We start from the raw sequence: 24,014 nt of genomic DNA, 5'->3' as shown, positions 1-24,014 counted from the left end.
GTCTTACTCATAGAGTTGTAGGGTTGTAAGGCACCCTGAGGGTCATCTACTCCAACCCTCTCAAATAAATCGTATCCTTTGCAGAGTGTGTTTTATTTATTTAATTTACTGACTCCAAAGTAGGATCAATGCCATGCAGCAAAGTGCCACTTACCCTGCCGCAGTGCAAGCCACCTTTGTAAAAAGGACAAAATGGCGACTAGACTTTCTGTTTTTGTACCCATAGCCTAAGTTCCAGGAGCCATGTGGTGAATAGCTTTTCTATCCTAGTTTCTAGCACTGATTCTAGTCCAGGTCCTGTTCTTCCAGGACCCTGAAGCACAACAGCACTTTCCTCCACCTGTGGTTTTAGCAAATGGTATTCAGAAGTCACACTGCCTCCAAACAGTGAAGGTGGAACACAATATCAGGCTTTGAAAGCCTTATCCTTCATGAATCTGCTCCTCAAATCTAAGTTGGTGGCTGGTTGTGAGACACCCCCCGCCCAGCACAAAGGTGTGCTGGTGGGTTAGGTTACAGTGTCAGTCCCTGCTGGCCTCAGAAACAGAGAGAACTGTTTTTTGCCTGCCAGGGAGAACCCTATTTTTACCTGCCCCGGGATAAGCAGCTATTTACAATAAGGTTACCAGATTTTTTTCAATGAATCTGGGGACACTTTAAATAACTAAATACTACATGTTTGGGACACTACACGATGGCAGTGGCAGAGGGGTGGCTGCCACCTTGACCTCAACTGCTACATTTCCCCTTCCTCTGAGGCTTCTGTCTCCTTTCTCCATGAGCCTGGGCAGCCCCTGAGTTGTTGGTTCTTCAGTGGTGGTGGTGGTGGGGAAGCGGTGTGCAGTGGGTCAGGCATGGGAGGTGGAGAAGGAGGGCCGAGAGTGGCTGCAGCGAGGCCATCGGAGCAGCCCCAATCCCATTCCTACTTGTGTGCAAGCAGGAGGGGGTGGGGATCCCTCAGTTGGGAAGGGAGAGATCCCCGCCCCCTTCCTGCTTGTATGCAAGTAGGAGTTGGGAGGCTGCTCCGATAGGCAGCATGAAGCTTCCCTTCACAGCTTAGTTGCTGGGGTCAGAGAAGATGGAGGCAGCCCTGAAGCTGCATCTTAGAGCCCCTGCACTACCATCATATGGGGACTTCCGAGCAGCTCCTGAAGCCAGCCAGAGCCAACTGCTCCAGGCTGCTGAGATTGCGTTTCCCGGGGACATTAGATGAAATCCGGGGACATTCCGGGCATGGAATTTGTCCGGGGACTTATTCGCAAATCTGGGGACTGTCCCTGGGAAACGGGGATGCCTAGTAAGCCTAGTTTCCTTCATATATGACAGAGCCCATCTCTGGCATGTAAGGTCTGGCCCCAAGCATAACACTCTGTTGTACCTTGGTTCAAACTGAACCCTCAGCAATATTGTTACCCCTTTTCCATGGGTGGGTAGGAATTAAGACAAAGGACACATCAGTCCCTCTCATGGTGAACTTGATGCCCTTGTACCGAGAGAAATGGAGCAAAAATAATGCCATTTTGAAACAAAATCAGGCTCAAGGAAGCTCAGAGGTTTGCAGAAGTACCAGAGAAAAAAGTGAATTGGCTGGTTTGACCCTTTGACAGCTTATAGGATCCTGGAGGAAGGCATGGCTATCTGGATGTCAACTGGGACACAAGTAGTCCTGTTGGAGGAGGGTTTGGGAGTCTGTGTCCCTCTGGATATTATTGGACAACTCCCATCAGGACAGAAGGTAGCACAGCTACTGGTCAGGGATGATGGGAGATGTATTATTATTACTATTATTAGTATTACAATTTGTTACCCCCCTTCACCCCAGGCTCCAAGAGCGGCTCACAACAATTAAAACACAACATTGTACTACAACAACATCTGGAGAGCCACACCTTCCCCGCGGGAGAATTTACATTGCAATGTATTGTTGCGCATCCCACTTGCTTTTCGTTTTATAAAATGAAACCATCCTGCTGTACTGAACTAATTTACATGGCCTTGTTCTGAAGAATGTCAGATTCATTAGGATAGGATTGGTGTTGTGATGAACAATATTCTCTACAGTTGCAAAGCCGCCTCTGCTTTCAGTTATGGCCTTGGATAGATTTTCTTTTCACTCTCTCCCCCCACCCTCTGGCATCATTTGCTGCAAATTGTCAGATTTCAGTGTTAACCCATTTGGACATAATTAAATTGTCTTTGTGAAGCTCATTTTATAAAACAAAATTATGTGCTGAAGATGTTAATTACAGCCTTAACTGAAGATTTATTATTTCTATTGAATGTTGAAATCATTCCAAGGCTAATGTTTACAAAGGAAATTGTAACTCTTAGAATGTAAGCTTGTAGAAAATAAAGATGCTTATTTAATTTCCAAACCTGAGGCTTGAGTATGGGACTTTTGTATAGGTATTGCTGAGTGCTTTCTTTCAGCCAAAATAAAATGTATTGTCTGTGGAAGCTGCTCAGGTTTGAGTTTTGGTGAGACTCAGGATAAGGGATAAAGACCTTGTGGGCCTCCAGATTTTAATGGATTACAAATTCCCTACCTTGTTTGAAATTTGCCACTTGACATCTCCACCATCCAGTGGTGCATGCCTGGATCTTGCCTGTTTTCACATCCTGTAGAATTCTATGCGTTATATTTTATCTGCACAATCAGAATGAATTTCAGGAACCAACAAGTTGTACTGAAAAAATAAGACTTTTGAGCTGTCTGGCTCCCAAATGGCAACTAGGCCTTGCATTTTGGCGACTGTGACCCTGGTTTAAGGAGACATTTGGCACCTAGCTTATAAATCTGAGTTTCTAACACTGCTTCCCTAGCTCCCAGCCAGCATGGCCAGTGGTCAGGGATGATATGAGCTGTAGTCCAACAACGTATGGGGAGCTGCAGGTTCCCTCCAGTGACTGAGAGTAGCTTGCTGCAGGAATGCCTCTTAAAATGCCTTTGGTGTTCATACAAGATATGTTATGCAGTGGTGTGCATTAGGTGATTATTTTTAAGATGCAGGATAGAATGATTTAAGTCACCAAGAGATAAAGGCCTTGGCCATTCTTTCTGCTACTCATGTGCCTGCACTTTATTTCCCAAATAAAATGTTTCTCGCTTATATGGTATAAGTATTCAAACATGTTGACTAAGTAGAACTTTCGTACTAGCTAGCGGAGTGTTCTTTGTTACACATTTAAACAAACTGAATACATGACCATATTTCTTACAGTTTTATGAAATGGTGCCTTGTACTTTGCTTATTAAATAGGAAAGTTACAGGTTGACACAACAAATAAACTTGGCTACAGACGTGAAGTGCATCAGTTTTATTTGATCAGCAACAATAGCTGTAGTATAGCAATATTTTGCCTGTTGGGTGTTTAATGTTTTTTTGATGAGCCTGATGGTTTTAAAATTGTAATATAAAACCAGACTCAATATCCAAATATGCAGCTAGTCATCAGTATTGTGACTGTGTGCAACTGTTTGTGTCCAAATGATACACTTTCTTTTGTTTACTACAAAATTGGTGGTTTCTATTTTCAGCTTTTAATTTTTCCTGCTTCTCGGATGTCAGAAACTAAAATACATGTTCTTTGGTAGTATAGGGTTGCAGAAGTCCAAAGTGTGCTATTTCTAGCACTGGGTATGTTTGCTGGCAGAATGCTAAATACAGTTTTTTGTGGTCTAAAACTAAAATCCCATGGCCAACAATCAGGAATTTGTACTCCTTTCTCTTACCCTTTTATATGTGACTTCCTACTCCAGTTCATTTTTATATATCCCAGGTCACAAAGGCTATAGTTACTGACCTGAACTGACCTGAACGTTTCAGCAAACTAAGCAGGAAGCAGGAGGAAGTTGCATGTGAGGGGAAGAGGGAACAGACAAACCTTTGCTTGTTTCCAATTTTGCAAACCATGGTTTGGACGATTGCTTAAATAGAGCCCATAACATAGCCATAATCCTCAGGACAGCTTGGTTGTATTCAGCAGAACTGACTGATTTAAAGATGGACCAGAGACATTGCTGGTTTGTTTTTACTTCTTGTTCAGCATGTGCAAAAGTCACTCTTCCCTATCTTTCACTATCTGTTCCTAATTGTATAATTTGCACTCTGAATAATCTTGCCATCTATGGGTCTTGATCTTAAGTTGACTCTGAGGACCTGTGTATGTGGTCATGTTCCTCATAGTATTCCCCATGAAATACTTTGCGTACGTTTACTACTGCCTCAGGTTGCAGGACTATATCGTTAACATCTGAGGACATGTTGATACAGGTCTATGTTATGTGGTCATCAGTTGTGGTTTCCTTGATTCCTATTTGCCCTGACTGAAGCCTGGTGCCCAGACCCTGATTCCACATGTTGATATCCCAGACCCCAGAGGTCAGGCGTAGGCTGAGAATCTGCTGTGTGTTTGGGAACTAGCTGTCTGTGCCAGTCAAGTCTGTGTGGTGACTTGTTAACATTCAGAGATGGCAGTGTGATTCATTGGTTACGTTCAAAGGCTGGGTAGCCAGTGCTCAGCTTATTTCTTTTCTTCAGAACAATACCTAGAAAAAAGAGTTTTGTATAACATTAAAATCCACATCCTTGATTTTTAAGATAAATTGGCCTAATAAAGGCATTGTCCCACTAATTCCGAGTCTGTTTTTGCATAGTTACTAAAAAAATAATGGCAATCTCCTTTCATGGTCTGAAATATTTGAGCTGCCAAAGTGATTGATTAAAACAAATTCAGACCCTGCTTGGTTCAAACCTGCAGGCATGACCTGTCTTAAGTGACCCATAAGGCTGTATTCCACCTGCTGTTTGGTGTCTTCCAACGCCCCTTCTAATTAAATACTGAGAATGTAGGATTGCCATTAATTTCCAAAGCTTCAAAAGAGGGACTCTTGGGAGCTGGGTTAATGTGTCCGACGACAGTTTTACATGCTCCCTGTTGGTGGTCTGATTGCAGACGAAGAGTGATAACTCAGTGATAGAGCATGTGCTTTGCATGCAGAAGCTCTTAGGTTCAATCTCCCTGGAGAGTTGAGAATGATCCTGGTCTAAATGAAACCTTCTCAGATGTTGCCCTCCCCACATTGTTAGAAGCCTTGTTATCCTTGACCATTGACTGTGCTAACTGAGGCTGATGGGAACCATGTATTCCTTGGAAAGAAAGGTGGGAGATAAATACAGTGAATAAGCTCTTCTGCTTACTTTCTTAAGAAAGCTGGAGGGGCCAGCCAGATGGAGATGTCAGTTGCCAACCTGGCATCCAGAGATCTCCATGTAGTTGCAGTTGGACCCGCACCAGTCGAAAAATGTGCCTGGCTTATCTTGAACACTGCTGGGACTCAGGGTTCAAATCCCCACTTGGGCATCTAGGTGACCTTGGGCCAGTCACTGCCCCTCAGCCTAACCTACTGCTCAGGGTTGTGGTAGGGATTGAATAAGGAGGGGAGAACCATAAATACCCTCTGGAGCTCCTGGGGCGGAGGGAAATTGCTGGGATAGAAATGCAGATAAAAATAAATAACCTTAGAGGTCCCAGGGAAGAAGGGAATGATATGAGAAATCTGCCCTACCATCCTTGGCAATGCTGTAAGATTGTGTTGAAGCACTGTTGGGAATGGCAAAGTGTTTTGGTTCAGCCCTGCCAGTTGTGCACTGTAATGTTGATTTTGGGGAGCGAAAAGTGTTCTGAAGAAAGGCAAGTCCCTTTCCTGTTGGGAGAGTCTCATGCTTCCTGCTGGAAGTGAGCCGGGTGACGCATGGCACAGCTGATGCCAGGCCTGGGCTTGTCCCAGTAAATGCATTTGGAATGATGGGGGCCGCTCGTGAAGCACCAGATCTGGGGAAGCTGAAACACCATGCACAGTCTTCAGAGTTGGAGCCATCTGACCACTCACTGGGTTTTATGGAGCTGTTAATACTCTGGGATAAGCATGCAGTCCTTTTAAAAACAAGGCATTCTGCCATGCTGGTCATAAAGAAACTCCTGAGGAAAATGTTTGTATAGTAGAGATAGTGAGTTTCTATATTGGCTTCAGTGTTATGCAATACTTTTAAATTGTTAAAATATCTTGAATGGGTACTTCCTTTTATTGGCCCTCTCCTGCTTAGTAGCAGTGTCCACTTACCAGTTATACATGAATATATGATATGAAGATAACTCGGTAAAGCATGAGACTCAATCTCACGGTTGTGGGTTTGAGCCCCATGCTGGGCAAAATGTCCCTGCATTGCAGGACTAAATGACCTACATGGTCCCTTCCAGCTCTACAGTTTTGTGTGTCTATGATTTTATGATTTGCCTAAGAGGACCGCTGTAGTTAGTTGGTTGGTTCTCTCGAATGTGGAGCAATTTCTGTATGCGTATTTTGAAAGGGCTTATGGATTGTTTGTTTCAAACCTCCATAGTCATAGCATGTGTGTTATGGATTCTTAAGTGTTTGGATAACTAGCTGTTTTGCATTTGTTAAATATTATTTATCTGAAGCTTTTGTTGGTCCCTTTGCTGTTAGCTTTGCTTGATTTTCTTTTGCTTATTTTCTTCTCCTGGGCCTGGTTCACACATGGAACAGAATCAGGTTGGTTGGGCGGACATGCTGGGTCAATTCATAAAGGGCTCCCAGCATAAAAAATATATACTTATCTGTAAGTAGAAACTTCGAACAACAAGGAGTGGCTGCTTTGTCTCTAATGTGCTAGTTTATACTTGTAGGCAGTTTTATGCAAGGGGGCATTAATGCCCCCTTTCACTTGGAATTGGAACAGTCTATATTATCACCTTTGAATTCTACAAGGTTGGACAGATTCATTGATGATGCAAAATGGAACGTTCAGTGTTTCAGTCTCCAAATACTGGTCGCGGACAGTGTTAGAAACTGGGAAATTGTTAATGCATGTTTTAATTTGCTGTTTACAATAAAAATATTTGTACCATACTTCAGTTTTCAAAACACTGTACTCTTTATTGTTAAACTCCTTAACATATAGTTTATCCTTAACATATACTTTGAGGCTTCATAGTACATACATTTCAGTAATTCTTGAGTTTAGCCCAGCACAAAAAATGGTACCCAGACCTGTTGAGGTGCTCACAAATGGAGAATTTTTAGGTGCAAATGCGCCTGCCCCCCTGCTAATTTCGAAGCCTTGTTGCTGAGTCAATCACAAGGGCATGGTTGTTGTCTTCACAATCTGTTTGTGGGCTTCTTAAAAACCACAGACTATTCACTTTTAGCAATAATGCAGCTGGACACTCTTGTAGAACTTTTACATTGAATTTTTGTATGCAAATAGCTCATGATAGCAATAACGGATTGCTAAAGATTTGCTTCTTTCTGTATTAATTCCTTATTTACTTCATTCTGTTGCAATTGCTATAACTATAAATATAATTGGAGGAACAGCTTGTGTGGATTCCACCCAGAGCTATATTTATATTTTAGTTAAATGTGTTACTGGGTCTTTAAAAGAAAATAGAATAAAGTATTGGGCAGAGTAAATTACCCAAGAGTGCATATCTTAATTTGGGATTTGAATGCAAATCATTTTGACTCTTCAATTTACACTTTCTAGCATTCTAAAGAAATACAATTACTTTGAATAGATTTGTATGAACCACATAACTGGCAAAAGTTGAAAATTTCTCAGACAAGGATCAAGAAAAATAGTTAAATACTCAGAATCAGAAAAGTTGCTTTGTCAGAGGCTTAGTGATTTTTACCTTGCAAAGGTTTGTTGGTTTTTTATCTTGACATGGAATATTTCTAATGCATATAGTTGTTACACAATTCTCAAAGTATCAGCAGCATTGCTGCAGTCATTCCCTTGATGTATGGATAGCTTGTGATAATTAGTTGTGTACTCCACATATCATAACCTAAGTTCCAACTGGTTGGGGTTTATAATAGATAGCAGTTCTGAACATCACCGCATATGGTAACGAAACATGCAGTTTTTTAGCACGCGTGTGCACACTAAGGAACAAAGAATTGTATTGACCGCTTTGCCATGTGAACATCTACTTTGAATTAAAAATCATTGGCAGGTTATATATGTACATTCATGTGTTCTAGAACTGAACATCTTCTTGAAATGTTTATTGTGAAATTAAGAAACCAGAATGTTCATATAGTCTTTACCAAAAGCAGATCTGGTGTACTGGTAGATCTATGGGCAGCCTGCAGTAGATTTATGATGTACAATTGTATAGCAGCAGCGGCCTGCTTATTATACTCCTGAAATGAAGAAAGCTTGGAGTAACAAAACATGTGGGGTCTGTTTTTTTTAATAGCACACATGAGTGGAAATTTCTGTGGGAAGACTGTATGCTCTGCTCAGTTCTTGTACTAAAGAAATATTCCCCAGCTTGGAATTCTTTAATGGTGGTTGCACTGATCCCTGATTGATGGATCTTGGGGTTTGAATAAAAGTAGATCCCACAAGCAAGAAGTCTTCCCACCTCTGGAACTATGTAGAAGGGATGAGGAACCTGTGGCCCATCAGAGGTTGTGGGACTACAACTACCATCATCCCTGACCATTGGCCATGCAGGGTGGGGCTGATGGGAATTGGAGCCCAATGCATCTGGGGACCGCAGGTTCAGTGCCCACCCCCCACATCATAGTCTTTATCAAGCTGGCCCTCATCTCAGCTGTTGATGTTACAACTGAGGTTGAGACGAGACAAGTTGTACTTTGGGAAGAATGCAGAGATATACCATTGCCTTGAACTACTGTGACTTTATTCTAATAGAGAACGGCCAACGAGGAAATGTCTCATACCACAGTTAGAGTTGTTTTTGTAAGAGAGTGTGACATAAACAGCACTTCTTGTTTGTCTGATCTGAACGCGCTCCCAACATATCTAACCTTGTTTACTCTATAATCGCTAAACTGTCTTGTCACCTTACATGCTGAAGTTATCCTTAGGCTAGTTCTGTTTTCAGCCGATCTGTACTCAGATGCTATATGTAGTTTTGCAGCCTAAATTGTCTTGATAGTAAGGTTTCGTTAGAGTCTAAAGCCACCGCACCTTCTGTCAAATCCATTATTTCCGTATTAGTGGCTCCTGCCTCCTGTTCAAAGAAAAGAATTCCATCTCTAATTGAATATCTGTTCTTGATTATTCCGGTAGCCAACTTCTGGTAGCATGAACAGGAATGAGGGTTGTGGAGGGTGTGAGGTATAGGCGCCTTTCTTTTGAAGTTCTCCGTAAAATGATCTCTGTGTTAAGTCTTATTGAATAGAGGAGGAGTTGAGCTGAGGATACACAGAGAGGGCTTTGTAAATGGTAGACTGTTAGAGTAAAGCAGCTGGCTTGGCCAAGGAGGGCAAGTATTGCCACACACAGGCAAGAATAATTCAAATTATTAAATGTTAAGCTGTTGATACAGAAAGAGACCACGCAGATGTGCGGCTCTTGGGAATCAAAAGGGGGGGGGAGCTATCGTGTCACAAATGACTTGTTTGGAGTTCTTCTGCCTCAATTCAATGAAGAAGCTTCCTGCCTAACCACGATGCAAGCACCATATGGCTCCTTCTGTGGAAAGCCTGGGCTGAGAGATGTTTGGCATGCGGGGGCCAGATGGACTTTGAACTCTACTGCTGAGCCTCTTGGATTTGCCAGTCGGAAGGTCGGCAGTTCAAATCCCCGCGATGAGCTCCCGTTGCTGTGTCACAGCTCTTGCCAACCTAGCAGTTCGAAAGCACGCCTGTGCAAGTAGATAAATAGGTACCTCTCCGGCGGGAAGGTAAACACCATTTTCGTGCGCTCTGGCTTTTATCACAGAAGCCGTTGTGCCAGAAGCGGTTTAGTCATGCTGGCCACATGACCCAGAAAGATGTCTGTGGACAAACACCAGCTCCCTCGGCCTAAAAGTGAGATGAGCGCAACCCCATAGTCGCCTTTGACTAGACTTAGCCATCCAGGGGTCCTTTACCTTTTTTTTTTTTTTACACATCTGGAGCCAACATTTTGTCCAAGCACAGCTTTCAAGGGGGACCTGGGCAGAGACCCTTCGGTCTAGTAGTTGGGGGAACGTCATTGAGTCTCTGCAAGTGGTGGTGGGGGGGGCAGGTGTAGCTGAAATAACTGGATTTTCCCCACCCTGTATTTTAGGTTATTTAAGTCAGCGGGACAGAAAAGCAGAACTATTGCCCTCATGGTTTGTTGTTTATTTTTGCTTCTTGCTTTGTTTCTAGCGGTTTGCTTCTCCTTTCTCCTGCATGACAAGAGGCTGAAACAGCCTTTCCGCAACCGGGTCCCTTCCACATGTTTTGGCCGTCAACTTCTCTCAGCCCCAGTGAGCATAGCTAGGGACAGGCTGGGTTTAAAAGGTTCTTGTGAAAGAGGAGCATCGAGACTGAGTGGCAATCGCTTTCATGCAAGTGGCCAAAAATGAGTGAGTTGTTTGCTATGGCAACCAAATTTGTTTCAGTGTGTGCCTCTGCCTCCTCCTCCCCCCCCCCCCCCATGCTCTGGAGCCCCAGTATGACCAAGAAACCTAAGAGCAAACTGCTGTTTTGCCCCCTCCCTCATCTTTCTTTCTGTTTATAGTGGAGTGTCTAGAGGACATTACCATCTTGAATAGTGTTAAGTGTCTGTGAGGGAATATTTCCAGATGCTTTGAGTTCCAGGCATCTTATCCCACGGCATAACTTGGCATTAGGAGACCGTCTCAGTTGACAAAGTGGCTTCTGAATGGAGCAGTTGAATGCTGAGGGGGAAGTGGGGGTGTGAGGACGCAAGACTGTAGAATAGAACAGTATTGTGGTTTTTTTAGGGTTTTTGAGGGATCTCTCTCCCTTTATCTGTTAAAGCGGTTTGAGTTGCCTCTGGGGAATGTTTGGCCAGCCCTGGAATGCTGGTTCTTTTGAAATTTGGGCTTCAATCTCAGGGTAATGTTGTGTAACTTAATATTCCTTTATAATTGTATCGACATAAGAACATGGCAGAGAGCTGCTTACAGATTTTCGAAAACCTTTTAGTGCTATGATCGTTTTAAATGAACTCCTTTATTACGAATACTGTGAACATAATGCAGCCATTGATTCCTTTGCTGCTGCAATGCATTTCTCAATTTTGCCGGTGCTATTGTCCGTCAGGTGGAGGGCTCAGAAACTGGCTAAAGGTCCAAAGCTATTAGAGCTGCTTCGACAGGGAATGTAGGGAGATTTGTCGTCTTCTTACCTGGGAGGCAGACAAAGAGAGCAAAGGACTCAGAGTAATAAAGCATTTGCCCCAGATGTGCATTGCTGGAAACTTGTTATTTGATGTTATTTGGAAGCATGTTTTTAATAAATGCCCTCCACTGGAAGCAGAACTGTGCTTTGCAGGGGGAAACAAATACATAACGTGACCATATGGCTGGTTTGCACAGCTTTGTTTTGTTACCTACCGATGCCTCAAGGTGCCATTTTATTTGAAAGCTGCAGCGTTGAAAGAAAAGTCCCCTGCAGTTTATGCACCTGCTCAGCTCTTAGCAGTCAGGCATCTTCCTTTTTTTTTTTTTTTTGGCATTTTCAGGTCAGATGCAGAGCTAGCAAAGACTGTGTTTCTCTTCTGCTCCCCCCATCTCCCCCCCCCCAAGCTCTTAACTCACATATAAATTCTCCTGGCGGTAAAATTACATTCCACTCCTTGTATGTACAATTGCTGCTTTCCCAAACTTAATAACTGCTCTTGAGTAGATTCCTCCTCCAGAAGAAAAAGGTTTCAGTGTTGTTACAGATGGTGCAGACCGGTAATTAGATGGTGTTATCTTGAAGAGGGAGAAAAATACAATTTGTAAGTCAGTGCTAATTATGTTTATAGGAAATACATGCATATATATATCCTATATATGCGCTGATTCTTTATGTTCTGGCATTTTAAATTTTGGCATCCAAGAATGCTCTCCACTTCTTAAAATCAGAAATAAGCACTGTCTAATCTGAGAGCAATTTAGCTGTTCTCCAGCCCACCCTCCCACCTCCTATCCTGGCTCCTGTAGTCATGTAGGTGGAGCAGGAGGTGCTGTGGTGAAATGTGCTTGCTTTATTTATATAAGAGTATTTACATGACACCATTTATGTGAGGTAACATCAACGTTGTTTACAGAAATAAAACATCATTTAAAAATAGTACAAGACGATCACTAGAACAGCTTTTTAAAATGAAATGAAGTCCTTCCTTAGGGAGAGGTGCCTTGTCAGTCTGGCTTGTTATGTACAGTCCCATTGAAATGATTGCGACAGGTTAGCCCATGGCTAAGCTAAGTTTGAGTCCTGAGCAGAGCAATCGTGTGGGGCTGGCGAGAACTGGTTCGGTTCCACTGGCGTGCCAAGCTCTGTTGGCTCCCTCTGGCCAGAGTGGAAGGTGCAATGGCAGCTCCATGCTGGTGTAGCTAAAGGGCCTGGAGATTTGGATCCACAACCCAGAAATGCCCCATTCTCTACCACTGGCAGGCAAACTGTCTGCATTAGCTTTCCATCCACCTGGTCACAGATCAGACCTTTGCTGCAGCTGAGTCCCACCCCCCCCCCATTGCACTTCTGGTGCAGTCCAGCAGAAAGGCACCTATTCACCCCCCCTTCCCCAGCCATCAGCATGGCAGAGAGGGGCATTGTTGCACACGTAGCCTGAATCCAACGCGTATGTAATTTACTGCCCTGAGTGATAATTATTTAGGGCTTTGGTCCTAGTGCATATATCACATTTCAGTTGTTCATTATTGAATAGGGGAAGTGTATTCACATAAACGAAGAGATTCCAGTGTTCGGTTCACATAGAGCCATTTATTCAGCTATTTTTAAGCAGGGGCTGTGCTCTCACAGTTAAGTGTGCATTGGAAAAGAGATGTTTGTTGCTTTGTGGCTAAGATAACAGGTTCTCGGTTTAGCAGTTTCTGGATGGGTGTCCCAGTGATATCTTTGGGTGTGCAGTCTTCGGTCTCCCTTCGTGCTTTCATTGAATTCTGAACTCAGCGAGTCAGGGCATAGCTGAGGTAATAGCAGGGTGTTATTTTCATAGCCATTTATCCTGTGTGGAAAACTAGTGTGCTAAGAATGCTGCTCCCCTGCGTCTGGTCATACCATTCCCTGTCATGTCACTTAGGTCCTGTATTAGTTTCTTCACCCTGCGCCGTATCCGTAGATAGATATGATTTCTGTACTCCCTCCGAAAATACCCCTTCCATCAGTGAGAATACAAGATGTGTGAAATGGTTTTAAAACTTCAATGTTGAATTCACTTTGACAACCGATGCATAAGTTATAATGTGCAGACTGTACTTCTGAAGTGACTGAATACCTACCAAAATCCACAGTCTTGTGGAATGACTTGGCAGGCATACAAGAGTGACTTAATATTGTGTTGTAGGAGGCGAATTCTTAGAACAGCGTCTATGCTTGGACAGCCGCATGGGTTCTCCCTCTGTCTTGAGACAGCTGACAAGGGAAAGTGTAGGAATTCTTTGATTTAATACTCATTTCCCTTGTTTTGATCCTATTTTGACTTGAATATTATTGTGTGCTATGTTTTATGCAGAACAAAGGTAGGTCACCTCTCAAAACTAAGTGTTTGTATGTAGAAGATCAGCAGTTATACATGTTTAAAGCAGGCAGTAAAAGAAAATTTGGAAATACATTAGACTAACAGTTTCCTTTTATTGGCTAATATCAACCACAATTTGTGGGGCAGTTTGCACAGTGATATTCAAATCTTGCAGTACACACTGCCCACCAGGGATTTAATATTTAGGAATTTGAATCCAGCTCAGTGCATCTCAATGGACACTTCTTCTTTTGATGTCTAATTTCTTCAGGAGCATATTGGTACTAAAGACAAATGGGCATTTCCGGTTCTCAGAGGTAGGGATGGAGAGGATAGAGGTAACCAGTGCTTATTTTCTGGGGGGGGGGGGGACTCAGGGGTACACATACCCCTAAACATTTTGTGAATCTAAGTTTGGCCTCATTGTGGGGCAGTATTTCAATATGAGTAGGAAAACGAGAGTAGCCCTAAACATTTTTTTAAAAGAAAAAAAAGCACTGGAGGTAACAAGTATTATCTACAACTCACCAAACTGTAATCCAGGGATTGTTTAATTTTTTGGGGGGGGGGGGGGCAGGGTGCTATAACAGACATAATGCCATACAACTGATGAAAACTTTGTAGTTTAGGCAAAACAGAAGAGTTGCCAACTAAAAATGCCATAAAACTGCTTGGGGCTGCAACCTTCCATCCCCATTGCCAGAAGCCATCTTGGCTTTCTGGCAAATTATGAATTGGGAAACATTTTTGAAAATGCTCCAGTAGTCCTAACTTGATTGGGATCTGATCTAGCATGTTTATTTGACAGAACTTTGCAGGGTGGAACAACTGTCAGCAGGGCCTCCTCTGTATCAGCACCTTGGGGGTGAGGTGCTCCTTCAGTTATTTGAGGTCCAAGTTGTTTAGGAATTTGTCGGTGTGAATTGATGCAGGCTGCGGTTATCAAGGCAGTGTTTAATGTCATCTGTTTAATCTAGTCCGGTAATGCAGAATAACTCACAATGCCTCTTTTCAGCAAGGCAACTCTGTGCTGAACCCTTGCATTTATAGTATTTTTCTGTGGCTGCTGTGTTCCATGCTGGGAAGCTTGCAGACCTCTTGGTGAACTCTGCATGGCTGTGTCCATATCAGATGTTGAGTTGTGTGATATTCTACTACTCACATCCTGTAGCTTGTTCCAAATATTTTGATGCCCATTTGATACCGGTAGGTTTAGCAGCTGCTCTCGTTAGTTTTGTTTGTGATAGATTACATTGAAAACTTGAAGTGGCGTGCAGTTTTCACAGAGGTGTTTTTTCCCTCTTCCTCCTTCCCCCATGCAGCATGCTTAGACATATTGGATTTGATCTGCACTTTAAAAAACAAAAAAGAGCGTACTGTGTTACTTTGAGCTTTCAGCTTATGAATAGCATATTCCTGTGTTAAATTAAGTGAATAGCTGAGTCCACAATTCACACACTGTCACTGGAGGAGTTTCATCATTTCAAAGCCGTTTTGCACATACACAACAAAAGGAGACTTGCTTATTATATTTTGCCATTCTGTGAGTGAGGTTCTCCCTTTCCATTACTTTGTTAAGAACGTAACCAGCATGAACCCCCCTCCCCCCACAGCTCTGACCATGTCTCTGACTACTGAAAACCAAGGCCAATGAAAGGCCATTGTGTGAAATAGTTCTGGTTTTAAGCAGTCAAATGTGAGGCAGGAGGAGGTAGGCAGAATGGGCTCACCTGTCCAAATAGCTCATCTCCCCACTCCCAAGTCTTCCAAGTTAGAATGGAAAATTCTCAGTGGGTCACTAATGGCTTTGATTGCAGCAAGGATACAAACTTATCAACCTGCTGTCTTATACTGAATCAAACTATTGATCCACCTATCTAAAAATTGTCACGCTAGGGTTCCCCAAACTTGGGTCTCCAGCTGTTTTTGGACTACAGTTCCCATCTTCCCGTCCAACAACGGCTAGTGACCCAAGTTTAGGAAACCCTGGCTTACACTGTTTGGAAGTGGTTCTTCAGGGTCTCAGGTGGAGCTCTTTGCCAGGCTTGCTGTCTGAGGTTGTGTTTTTTTTGGGGGGGGGGGTTGAGCAGGGGTTACAAACCTGTGGCTCTCCAGATGTTGTTGGACTCCAACTCTGTTAGCCCCAGCCAGCACAGGATGATAGGAGCTCAACATCTGGTTAGCCTGCTTTAAATACTGGGTTTGAACCCAGGCAGAGCCTATGTTATCCTTCTATTTGAGCTATGAACTCTGGAAGCATGCCAGGCTGCAGAATGACCAGGAAGAACCTTTACTGTATTCTCTCCTTTATAAGTTAAATTGAAGTGGAATTTTGGGTACTAGTCACTCATCTGAGCTAACTAATATTGTACTGTATTGTGACTGTTTTTTAAGCCTCTTCAGTGATCTTTGAGAAAGATAGGACAATAGAGAAGCTGAAAGGGCCTCTTACTTCCCTCTGGAAACAGTAAGCGTATTGTGGCCGAGGAAATATTTTGTTTCACTCAGTCTCACTCTTGAAAGCAGCAGAACTGAATTGCAATAGTAAAATGTCTCCAGAATGCATCCATGTAATCTGGTCTGTTGGAGGAAGGTGGGGAAAACTTGTATTACTTTTCAAAACAAGTCTCCCATCCCCACTTTGAAAAAGAAAAATGAGAGCAAAAGGACTCGACAGCACCCCCACCCCCCAATATTGACTTGCTAATATTTTGGAAGTTTCAAATAATAATAATAATTTAATAATAATTTATTATTTGTACCCCGCCCATCTGGCTGGGTTTCCCCAGCCACTCTGGGCGGCTTCCATAGAAACCAAAAAACACTAAAATACCACACATTAAAAACTTCCCTGAACAGGGCTGCCTTAAGATGTCTTCTGAATGTCAGGTAGTTGTTTATCACTTTGACATCTGGTGGGAGGGCGTTCCACAGGGTGGGCGCCACTACCGAGAAGGCCCTCTGCCTGGTTCCCTGTAAGTTTGCTTCTCGCAATGAGGGAACCGCCAGAAGGCCCTCGGCGCTGGACCTCAGCGTCCGGGCAGAACGATGGGGGTGGAGACGCTCCTTTAGATATACTGGACCGAGGCCGTTTAGGGCTTTAAAGGTCAACACCAGCATTTTGAATTGTGCTCGGAAACGTACTGGGAGCCAATGTAGGTCTTTCAAGACCAGTGTTAAGTGGTCTCGGCGGCCGCCCCCAGTCACCAGTCTAGCTGCCGCATTCTGAATTAGTTGTAGTTTCCGAGTCACCTTCAAAGGTAGCCCCACGTAGAGCGCATTGCAGTAGTCCAAGCGGGAGATAACTAGAGCATGCACCACTCTGGCGAGACAGTCAGCGGGCAGGTAGGGTCTCAGCCTGCGTACCAGGTGGAGTTGGTAGACAGCTGCCCTGGATACAGAATTGACCTGCGCCTCCATGGACAGCTGTGAGTCCAAAATGACTCCCAGGCTGCACACCTGGTCCTTCAGGGGCAAAGTTACCCCATTCAGGACCAGGGAGTCCTCCACACCAGCCCGCCCCCTATCCCCCAAAAACAGTACTTCTGTCTTGTCAGGATTCAACTTCAATTCAAATGTGTTGAGCTTTGTCTTGAGTTTCCTGGTAAATTTAATGGGTAATTTTGAGGTTGCATCAGAAAATATTTCAGTGCACTAGGACAGGAGTGGGAAACCTTTGGCCTGCCAGAATCATAATTGTAGTGTTGGAAGTGATTCCAAGGGTCATCTAGTCCAACCCTCTGCAATGCAGGAATTTCGGCTAAAGCATCCATGACAGATGGCCATTCATCCTCTGCTTAAAAACCTCCAATGAAGGAGAGTCCACCACCTTCTGAGGGAGTCCGCTCCACTGTTGAGCAGCTCTAACTGTTAAAAAGTTCTTCGTGATGTTTAGTCAGAATCTCCATTCTTGTGTCTTGAATCCATTGGTTCGAGTCCTAGCGTCTGGAGCAGGAAAAAAACAAGTTTCCATGTGGCAGTCCTTGAGCTACTTGAAGATGGCTATCATATCTTCACTCGCTCTCCTCTTTTCTAGGCTAAACGTACCCAAACTGTCGCTTAACTACAACTCCCATCGGCCCCAGCAAGCATGTACAGTGGTACCTCAGGTTACATACGCTTCAGGTTACAGACTCCGCTAACCCAGAAATAGTGCTTCAGGTTAAGAACTTTGCTTCAGGATAAGATCAGAAATCGGGCTCCGGCGGCATGGCGGCAGCAGGAGGCCCCATTAGTTAAAGTGGTGCTTCAGGTTAAGAACAGTTTCAGGTTAAGAACGGACCTCTGGAACGAATTAAATACTTAACCTGAGGTACCACTGTACTATGTCTGGGGTGATGGGAGCAGTAGTTCAGCAACATCTGTGGGAAACAAATTGGATTCCCACCCATGATAGTTATGTAGCTTTTCTTTAAACTTTCTTTTGGTGAACAAAGCAGAAGGCCTTGAAACCGCAAGCTCGCATAATGCTCTTTTTAAAGCAGTTGAATGGGATTTCTAATTTGACTGAAGCAGCAGTGCTTGGGGAGGAATAGTTTAATATGCTACACTATTTTTCATGATACTCATTGTAGGTGGCTAATCTGTGGCTGTTCACATGTTGAACAGAGCAGGTGAAGATGACTTAGACAGGAATTCTGTACACCTTGACCCAAGAGTAACTTCTGTTGAACTCAGTGGGGCTTGCTTCTGAGTAGACATGTATAGGCTTGCAGCGTGGGTAATTTTATTTTCCTTTTAGCAAACAATGATGAAAGAACAGCTTATAGACAGAAGAGTCCTGGGAAAGGATGAGGATTTTAAGATGTTTTTGATGCCGAAGGGAGAAGCTAATGGTGGATAGAGGAAGATGAGCTCATGTTTCATATTTGTAATAATTTTGGTAAATACACTTTGCTGCAACTTTATTAATAAATTCATATTTGTTTATCTGAGTGTTTATTTTTTTATGTAATAGTTGCATGCCATGTGCTTTAATGTAAAGAAAGATGTATCTTTGTTCAAACGTCACCAAGAAAAGGAGTTGACTTGAAAATAAGGATGTTATTGCAGGGATAGTCAATCTGAAGATGTATGTATGTATGTAAGTAAAACAATTAGGGATTAGAGAGAATTCAGTATTATAGGAGTGGGGAGCCTGTGGCCCTTTAGGCAATGCTGGACTACAAATCACATTATCCCTGACCATGGGCCATGCTGGCTTTGGTTGATGGGAATTGTAGTCTAACACCACCTGGAGGGATACACTCCCCCCACCATACTGGAGGCAATACTTTGACCTGAGGAAACAAAGTTTGTTTGTTTTTGTATTCACTTGTTCTGAATTTTTAAAAAATGAATGTATGAAAGGTGACGTTTTCTGTTTTTTGTAACAGCAGCCTTAAGCAGTTGGGGCAGAGGGAAGAGGAACTGTAGATTTATTTCTCTACCCTCAATCTCTCTCTCTCTCTCTCCTTCACATCAGTTTGAAGAATTTGTGCTTTTATATGACCGTTATTGGAAACTGTCATTCTGAGGAAGAACTGGTGCAGAATATCGTATCAACTTGTCTGTGCTTGAAATATTGGTATGTTGATAGTAAATGGTGTTATGGTGCTCCAGAGGGCTAGACTGTTTTGACAGTTTTCTTTTTGAATGAAAAGAACAAACGTATTAAGTCGATTTAAGTGAGTAATTTGCCCAATGCATGTCTTGGCAATCAAAATGAAGTCTAAACAAGCAATGAACCTTATGACATGAAAAGAATGTTTTTGTAAGCAGCACAACTGGGTCATGATCTTCCCCATTTTGGTTTTACCTTGTATGTTTTGGGCTACAACTCCCATCTCTCCTGACCAAGGGGCACAGTTGCTGAGCGATAGGGGTTGGAGAAGGGTGCCCTATCTAGTACAGTGGTACCTCGGGTTACATACGCTTCAGGTTACATACGCTTCAGGTTACACACTCCGCTAACCCAGAAATAGTGCTTCAGGTTAAGAACAGTTTCAGGTTAAGAACGGACGTCCGGAACGAATTAAGTACTTAACCCGAGGTACCACTGTAATAAAATATCCTCCAGTCATGAGTATTGCTTGGATTTGAAATGAAAACATTATTTAGTGCTTTACTTTAAGACTCTTCCTTCCTATTTTGTCTGCTTGGAGGTTCTTGCCAGACAACAGTGGCTGATCTACAATCTTGTTCATGTTTACTTAGAAGTAAGTTGCACTGTGATCAATGGGGCTTATTCCTAGTAAGTATGTATACACAGTTGTCAGGTCTATAAATGGCTTGCTTCTCATATAGTTTATGAAGAAATTACTGGCCATCAATTTTAGTTGCTTTGTTCTTTCACAAATGGAAGTAGGTAGAGGGAAGTTTTTAATGTTTGATCTTTTATCATGTTTTTAATATTCTGTTGGGAGCCACCCAGAGTGGCTGGGGAAACCCTGCCAGATGGGTGGCATGGAAATGTTGCTGCTGTTTTCATTTTCTCATTTTCGTAGAGTGCATACACACTTTGTTTCCACCTTATTCCGGACTAACAATGCCTCTTTGCTTCATGCAGTTACTGTTGTGTATTATAATATCAATGTCCATGGTTGAGACAGTGAAAGATCAGGGAAAAAACATTTTTAGCTACAGCATGAAAAAGTAATTAAAAAGAGGGAATATTCACCTGTGGTGATGCATATCTTTGAGTTTGGAATTCTCTAGCTAGTTTGTACATTGTACAGTGTCTGTACAAGCAGGTATACACTCAGTGTTCACATTCAGACAAGCCTTCAAGCACTCTTTTTGGGGATTGTGGTGATTGCTGTGCTCATGTGTTCCCTATTTCTCCTTTCCTTCTTATTTCTCACAAAGGACTTAATTCCCCTTCTTGTTGAGCCCAAGCCACAGTTCACCATGATTGACACGCTGTGTTTGAGTGATCCCCCCCAAAGCTGGATTGTAAAACAAGAACAAAACATGGTTTGCCTTCCTGACTGGGCTGGATGGCACAAATCTCTGTGTTGCTATATTTCAAACAGGATGTCAGGACTGGAGCCTTTTGCATGTGAATAGGAGGGGATGGGTAGAGGCCATCTGTTAACAGGTTCTACATCCTTGGCTTAGAAAATCACCTGAAATGCAGCCTCTGTGATTTAGAGTTCAGTAATGTTTTGGACAGTTTTGCATTGGCAATTTTTTTGAGGTCCCAGAGAGTGATTTAATTTTGCATGTTTATTTTATTTGTGTTTCCTAAGCAAACCAATGAAGCTGAAACTGCCAAGCTCGTCTGATTGTGTGTTAGCAGTTGGCATACACTTATCGTTGCTAAAGAGCTTATGCAATGGAGATTTTGTTCCTATGGAAGAATTCAGCATTGGAATTTTACCTGGGAAAGTGTTCTCTCCCCCATTGTTTGAATCTGTGCGGCGTTGGTGAGCTCCCATTGCTCTGCCTCAGCTTCTGCCAACCTAGCAGTTCAGAAGCATGCCAGGGCAAGTAGATAAATAGGTGCTGCAGTGGTGGGAAGGTAAACGGCATTTCCACGTGCTCCATGCATTCATCACGGTGTCCCGTTGTGCCAGAAGCAGTTTAGTCATGCTGGCCACGTGACCCGGAAATCTGTCTGTGGACAAACGCCGGCTCCCTTGGCCTGAAGTGCTGCACCCCATAGTTGCCTTTTGCTGGACTTAACCATCCTTGGGTCCTTTACCTTTTTTACCCTGATAGAGATGGAAACTTAGATTGCTTTTGAATGTGGAAAAGAATGTCGGATAACCTGAAATGAAATGGATGGATGGATTCAAAAATGGCACGAGCCCCTCTGCTTACAGTTTCTCTCCACCAGCTCATCATTAGTGAGTGATGCTCTGGCTGCTGCACTCTTGCTGTGTGGTGTCATTAGGGTTTTTTGGAATTCTACATAATGAAACATGAACTGCTGGAGACAAAATGGACTAGACATTTCCTTCCTGGCTGATAGTGGAATTCATGACCCCTTTCGCAATGTGACTGCATCTCATTAGGTCCTAATAAGAAAACAAAAAAAAGGGTATATATCAGGGAACTGTGGAGGGTTCTATTTATAATTTTGCTGCCAGAATGCCACAGCTGAACACTTTCACACAAATGAGCTGTGGTGTATGTATTATGCAGCTTTTCATGAACATACAAATCTCCTTCAAAAACAGCTTGTCATTAATCTCTGCTGTGAATCCTTTCCACCTGTCTGTCTTTGCTGTTCCAGCATATAATTGGGGGAAAAACCAATGTGTGGTTAATGGCACTATCTCAGACAAAGCCCACTTTCTCCCTAAGTCTGCAATCCCATTTTCACTTTTCTGGGAAGAAGCCTCATTAAGAGGACTAACTTCTGAGTAGATGTGCATCAGATTGCCTTGTCCTCACATGATGTCTCTGACTTGAGAAATAGTGGCTGAAATAGAAGTCTAACAAATAAGTGCCCTAGGGCAGGAATGTTGAAGGACAGGAATGAGAAAACTGTGACCCTCCAAACATTGCTGGACTCCAACTTCCATTGGTCGTATCTACCATGTCCAGTGGTCAGAAATGAAGGGAATTGAAAAAAAGGTGCTTTTTTTCTTCCTCCCTGGTCATAAAAAAACAAAGTGTTTTACAGTGAGAGAACAAAAACATACAAGAAAAACCATATTTAAAAACAGAAAACAGACGTCAGTTAACCATGGTGGAAAGATGTATTCCTAATTGCCTGGTGAAATATAAAAGTTTAGTGCTAACATGCAGAATTGCTAAATTTTAATTGTTGCTGACAATTCGGTGGTGTTGAAAAAGTAACTGAGCAAAATCCTCTAAAGTTAAGTACTCTTACATTGTTTTAATTTCAGTAGGAAACTTATGCCCATATGTTTAACATTCCCACTGAAACCAGTGATTCCTAAAAGGACTAAACTTTGCTTGGTTCATGCTCCGTTGTTTTAAAAAATAAAGGGAAATTAATCTAACCTCTTTATGATATATTTCTTTTAATTAAACCCCAATGGAAGAAAGCTGTACTCTGTAATAAAATGAAGTTAAACTTTTGCTTTCACAACTGCTAACAGATTATTGATCTTCACTTTGACAAGCTCATTCTCCTAAAGTTCTCTTCTTAAGCTTAATATTTGGTTCCTGGGAATATTCACTTGACTACTTGCAAAGGACCGTCTCTGTAATTTTATGCAAAGAGGGATAGACACCTAGTAATTTATTCCTGTCTTACACTTCTTAAGTAGAAAAAGGCAAGCTTTCTCTATTTTTCATTCAAGTTAGTGTGTGTCATGTTAGCTAGAAGTCTTCTGAGAAGAAATCTTAGCTTCGCTACTTTTTTTGTGCAAATTCCCAAGATTACGTTTCTATTCTTTGCTCTCTTTCAGGCTAACAATTCCAACTCTTGGAAATACTTTTTTCTCTTTCCTACACACCAAATGCTTCTTCTTTTCAAGCTATGTTTGGGTATTTCTAGTTCTGGAATCGGGGGAAGGTAGCTAGGATAGGGAGGGAGGGAGGGAGGGAGGGAGGGAGGGAGGGATAGCATTTTGTAGGGGAAAGTGATTAAAGGGATTTCCCCCCTCTTCTTAAAATAGTGGAACTTGGGGTTATCAGATGAAACTGATCGGCACAAATTTCAGGAAAAACAAAACAAAGGAAATACATATTCACAATGTGGCCTGTTTGTGCAATTATGCAAGGCTACGTAAAGCCATGAATAAACATTGGGGTTGACAGGTCCTCCTGTTGCTCCTCTTCTCACCTTTCCTATCATGCTTGGAGAAAGCTTGTATTAAACCAGAGTTCTCTGTTACGTCTGAACCAGGGAACTCTGACTTGATACGAGCCAGGATCTTTCACTGAAGCCAGTGTGTGACAGGAAAGGGAAGGACAAGAACAGAGCATTCTGTTCCAAAGCTTGTTAATGGCTTCCTGATGCCTCAAATATTGTCCAGACCTTTTGTAATTTAATTTATGGAATTGAATGTCACAAGGTGTCATGGTGGACATTGGTTAGATTGCTTTTAAGGGGAGCTGGACAAATTCAGGGAAAAGGCATCCTTCAATAACTATTAGCCATGATGGCTGTATGGAGCCTCCATGTTCATAGGCAGTAATGTCACTGAATAGTAGATGTTTGGGAACAGCAACAAGCAAGAGCTCTTGCCATCAGGTGGGCTTCCCATAGACTCCTGAATGACCAGTGTGAGTGACAGGGCTCTTGTAGATACACTGCTTGTCTCCAGATAGACAGACACTGCATAATATATGCAGTTGATTGTATGTGCATGCCTGCGCATGATTGCATATTGTCTGCATGAGAAAAGGTTAGCATGAACCAGGCTGCACCCACAGAATTAACTGGCAGTCTGCCACATAAATATGACTGCAAACAATTCTATCTATATATCTTTGCTATCTCTCCCCCCCCCCAATTTTAAAAATATATCTACCTATAAACTTTTAATCTGTCTGTCTGTCTATACATCTGTGACAAAATTGCCTTCT

The 24,014-nt window shown here is 42.7% G+C and overlaps 1 protein-coding gene and 1 long non-coding RNA gene across 6 annotated transcripts in view; one reads left to right on the top strand and one right to left on the bottom strand.

Moving 5' to 3' along the window:
• Window positions 1-24,014, top strand: part of APP (amyloid beta precursor protein) — a 153,948-nt gene that overhangs the window by 2,834 nt on the left and 127,100 nt on the right. The gene's annotated exons all lie outside the window — the stretch shown is intronic.
• LOC308476208 lies at window positions 10,562-19,056 on the bottom strand. 2 transcript variants are annotated; one of them, XR_013985798.1, is made up of 5 exons: window positions 18,881-19,056; window positions 17,356-17,471; window positions 15,979-16,106; window positions 11,596-11,754; window positions 10,562-11,183 (listed from the first exon to the last, which is right to left on the bottom strand). It is a non-coding gene; the product is annotated as an uncharacterized lncRNA (long non-coding RNA). The 2 variants fall into 2 exon arrangements; XR_013985799.1 differs by lacking the exon at window positions 15,979-16,106 and having other exon boundaries at window positions 10,566-11,183.

This window comes from Podarcis pityusensis, assembly GCF_964106645.2.
Source record: "Podarcis pityusensis genome assembly, chromosome: 4".
In the NCBI taxonomy this organism is placed as follows: domain Eukaryota; kingdom Metazoa; phylum Chordata; class Lepidosauria; order Squamata; family Lacertidae; genus Podarcis; species Podarcis pityusensis.
The sequence above is the reverse complement of the archived record's forward strand: the minus strand, read 5'-3'. Positions and strand labels throughout refer to the sequence as shown.